Consider the following 4,928-nt stretch of genomic DNA (forward strand, 5'->3'; position numbering starts at 1 on the left):
ATTTTCAACTTGATTCATTGCAAAACTATTATAACCCATTAGTGGTCAAAACTATTATAATTCATTACAAATGTCCACTTCATGTACTCCAGCGACTCATCTTCCTAACGCTGCTCAAGTGGTTGGCCATTGATAATTGTTGCTGGAAATGATTTCATAAGCCTCATTATAATACTTAGAAAGGAGAGCACCGTTAGCAGAAGCATCTACTACCATCCTCATGTGTACGTTGAGACCATTATAAAACGTCTCAAGTTAGATACAATGTGGGATTCCATGATGAGGGCACTTCCATAATAATTCTTTGTACCTTTCTCATGCCTCATACCAGGACACATCATCCATTTGTTGGAAAACAGTGATCTCGTTACTTAAATTAGCATTCTTGTTAAGTGGGAAATACTTCATAAATCTTTTTGCTAACTCTTGCCATGTGGAAATTGAATTTGGTGGTGCTGAGTTCAACCAGGCTCGAGCTCTATCCCTTAGCGAACATGGGAACAGCTTCAATCGTAATGCATCTTCGAGTATTCCGGCTAACTTGAAAGAGTCGCTCACCTCCATAAAGAGTCTTAAGTGAAGATGAGGATCATCAGTAGGCATTCCACTGAATTGGCCCACTATTTGAAACATTTGAAAAATGACTTGCTTTAGCTCGAATTATTGTGCCTCAATTTTGGGTCTCCTAATACTCAGATAAAGATCGTGAAACACTGGTACAGCATACTGTCTTAAAGCTCCATCCCTATCATCAGCAATAAGAATAGGATTTTTAGTAAGGCCTGCTCTGTTTCCTTGATTCAAATTTTTGAGATTCATCTCTTCGATCCTTCTCTGACTTGCTTGTCTTCTTTGCTGTCGAAAAGTTTGTTCAATCTTAGGGTCTACAGGGAGTAAATTGATAATTCGGTCAATACTCATAAACACCTGAAATAATCACAAAAAAATAAATTAAGTTAAAATTGAAACAAAAAATAAACCAAAATGCAAAACTAACAAATTCACAAATAATGACTTTTTAAAATAGTCCCCGGCAACAGCGCCAAAAGCTTGGAATGATGGAAATGTGCAAGTGTACAGAATCACAACAAGTAATAAAGTGACAAGTAAATGTCGAGTTATCGTACCCACAAGGACTGTGAAAAGAATTATTTATCAATGTAATTAAAAACACTTTTGTGAAGAAAAATATTTTGATTTGGGGAGGTGATTAAAAACTCATATTTTTAACTAAGTAAAATAAATAAAAAGAAAATAAAAGTTTCAATGCACGATTTTAAAAGATGATTTTAATCAAGATGACATAATTGTGCTAGATTAATTACATTTCTTCACCTAGAATTATTAAACTCATGTAGATGTTGTTATGAATAAATTCACGGGAACTCGGTAATTTGCTAACTTATGAACATACTTACCTACCAAAATCCATTTATCTTTCAACTATATCTCTATGTCAATTCATCCGATTAAACAAATTTTAATAAACAAATGTGTTAATGCACTTACATACTTATGAAATTAAAATAATCTCTTGTACATATCTCTATGTCAATTCAAACAATTAATTCAATTTCATAAGCACATAAAAGATTATGTTTGGTAACAATGTATTTCTACCTTGAAACAGTTTAATCACAATAATCTTGCAAGTTATGCAACGTAAATGTATCGCTAGATACCGTTGCTAATTTAACCCTCAACTACATTAGATGATTAAACATGCACTGATTAAGTATCATGTCAATTAATTACAATTTCAATCCGTTTAAATAATTAATTCATTAGTTACCTTACAATCGTAAAGCAAGAATAACTTAGTCATGGTTATACTTAATCAAACATCTTACTGAGGCCTATAACAACACAAACACAATTTTAATAAATTAAGTAGACGAAATGCAATCAACCTAACACGAATTAAATTCAAGTCATATCAATTAAATTAAAAATTTCAACATCACAAATGTTCATAGACATGTTCATCATAACAACAACAAAAATTAAAAGGATAGGGAACAAGAATCAAATATGGTGTTTCTCTGTGGCTTGACTGGTTTGCTCCACTCTTCCTTCTCCTCTTGTTCTTTTCAAACTGAGGCTGCTACGAGCACTTTAATGCTGCTTCAAATGGTGGATGAATGAGTCTTTTTCAAGAGGTGAAATCGGCAAGAGAATAAAGAAAAATGGATGGGAAATGAAGAGAGAAGAGAAGAGATGAGAAAAGTTAAAGTGTGTTTCAAATGAGCAGACAAGTGGGGTTTTTATAGGTTGAGAGGGCTGTTAAAAATATCCAAAATCAGCAGCCAAAGAGCCCTTCCTTGGCCGGCCACACATGTGGCAAGTTTGAAGTTTTCAAACTTGCTATATTAAGGTAAGGGCAAATCTAGAAAGGCACAAATAGTGGGGAGGTTTGTTTTCAATTTGAAAAAGTCTTCAAGGGCCATTTTGAAAGCTAATTAATCAGCCAAGCAAGCTGATTGGGTCAGCATGTGGGACGGTTTTGGGCTGCCCAGTACTCGGTCGGTTCGGTTTTCTCGATTTAGCTCAATTGGGCCACTTTTCATAATTAATTAATAATGATTTATTTAACCCAAATTAAATTAGTTATAAATTAAAATTAATTATATTATGAATTAATATACATAATTTGGACCATCTTAGGCTGAAAAATTAATTTTTCTTACTGCTTCAAAACTGTTTCTCGATTTTGCGCTTCTAGCAGTGTCTGCCGAGCCATTTTTCGCCCTTTGTGCAAATCTGTCGAAAATAATCAAAATTAAACAAAATTAATTAAAATTCAGTATGTTAATAATTTAAGTAAAAAATAATTATTTTATAATAATTATATATTCTTCGACAAGAATTTTACCGAACTTGCATGAATTTGATAAAAAAGGCATGAAAAAGTGTGTATATTTTTGTGTTTCTAGCTTCTACCCTCTATTTTTTCTCTTTTTTATTCTCTCTACCCCATTTAGGGTTTTCTCCTTTCGATTTATAATCCTTTTCCCTAGGATAAATCCAACAACCCATGATTTTCTTCCCTCTTTTTTATCTAGATATATCTGGTACAAGTTCAACTGGGCCTAAGACCAGTACGCTTTGAATGCTGACTGGATATCTTCCCAGCATTGTGGAAACACAAAAATATACACACTTTTTTCATGCCCTTTTTAACTCAGAATCATGCAAATTCGTAGTAATTCTTGTTGAAAAATATATAATAATTATAAAATAATGAAATTGACATATTGAATTTTGATTAAATTTTTTCATTTTCGACAAATTTGCACAAATGGTGAAAATTGGCTTGGCAGATACTTCTAGAAGCGCAAAACAGAAAAGCAATTTTGGAAGCATCGAGGAGAATTAATTTTTCAGCCGAAGACGATTCAAATTAAGAATATTAATTAATAATATAATTAATTTTAATTTTAATCCAATTTATTTTGGGTTAAATAATTATTATTAATTAATTATGAAAGTAGGCCCAATTAAGGTGAACCGAGAAAATCGATCCAACCGAGCACTAGGCTGCCCAAAACCTTCCCACATGGAATCAGCTTGTTTGGCTGATTAATTGGCTTGCATACATCCCTTGAGGACTCCTTGAATTTGCATTCAAACCCCTCCACTTATCATGCCTTCCTAGATTTGCCCCTACCTTAAAATAGCAAGTTTGAAACCTTCAAACTTGCCACATGTGTGGCTAGCCATAGGGGAGTCTATGGCTGCTGATTTTTGCTACTTTTAGCAGCCATCTCAACCTATAAATACCCCCCTTGGCTGCTCATTTCAAACACATCTAAAAACCTCTCATCCTTTCACTTCTCTCTCACTTTCTCTCTTCAATCCCCTTCCGTTGTTCTTCATTTTCCTCCTCATTCCCTTGCCGATTTCACCTCTTGAAAAAGAGTCCTTAAACCACCATTTGGAGCAGCATTCAAGTGTTTTTGGAAGTCTTGGTTCAACAGGAAAAGGCAGAGAAGGAGGAGCAGAGCAAACTAGTTAAGCTTCGGAGAAACACCGGATTTGATTCTTGTTTCTTATCCTTTTAATTTTATTATTGTTTTTATGAAAATTTCTATGAATAATTGTGATGTTCATATGTTTAATTTAATTAATATGGCTTAAATTTAATTCATTTTAGGTTGATTTCATTTTTTCCACTTAATTTATTGAAATTGTATTTGTGTTGTTATAGGCCTTGGTAAGATGTTTGATTAAGTAAAACCATGTCTAAGTTATTCTTGCATTACAATTGTAAGGTAACTAATGAATTAATTATTTAAACGGATTAAAATTGTAATTAATTGACACGATACTTAATCAGTGCTTGCTTAATCATCTAAGGTAGCTGAGGGTTAAATTAGCAACGGTATCTAACGACACATTAACCTTGCATAACTTGCAAGATTATTGTGATTAAATTGTTTCAAGGTAGGAATACATTATTTCCTCACGTAATCTTTTATGTGCTTATGAGATTGAATTAATTGTTTGAATTGGCAAAGAGATATGTATAAGAGATTATTTTTAATTTCATAAGTATGCATGTGCGTAACGCATTTGCTTATTAAAATTTGTTTAATTAGTTGAATATACATAGAGATATAGTCAAGAGATAAATGGATTTTGGTAGGTGAGTATGTTCATAAGTTAGCAAATTACCAAGTTGCCGTCAATTTATTCATAACAACATGAACATGAGTTTAGTAATTCTATGTTAAGAAATGTAATTAATCTAACACAATTATGTCATCTTAATTAAGATCATCTTTTGAAATCGTGCACTGAAACTTTTATTTTCTCTTTATTTATTTTACTTAGTTAAAAATCTTAGTTTTTAATCACCTCTTCAAATCAAAATATTTTTCTTCACCAAAGTGTTTTTAATTGCATTCATAAATAATTCTTTTCATAGT

General features: G+C 32.3%; 1 non-coding gene across 1 annotated transcript; it reads left to right on the forward strand.

Moving 5' to 3' along the window:
- The first annotated feature begins 271 nt into the window (after positions 1–271).
- Positions 272–378, forward strand: LOC128292543 (small nucleolar RNA R71). The gene has a single exon (XR_008282528.1). It is a non-coding gene; the product is annotated as a small nucleolar RNA R71 (small nucleolar RNA).
- The last annotated feature ends 4,550 nt before the right edge of the window (positions 379–4,928 follow it).

Source organism: Gossypium arboreum, chromosome 4 (genome assembly GCF_025698485.1).
Source record: "Gossypium arboreum isolate Shixiya-1 chromosome 4, ASM2569848v2, whole genome shotgun sequence".
Taxonomy (NCBI): Eukaryota; Viridiplantae; Streptophyta; class Magnoliopsida; order Malvales; family Malvaceae; genus Gossypium; species Gossypium arboreum.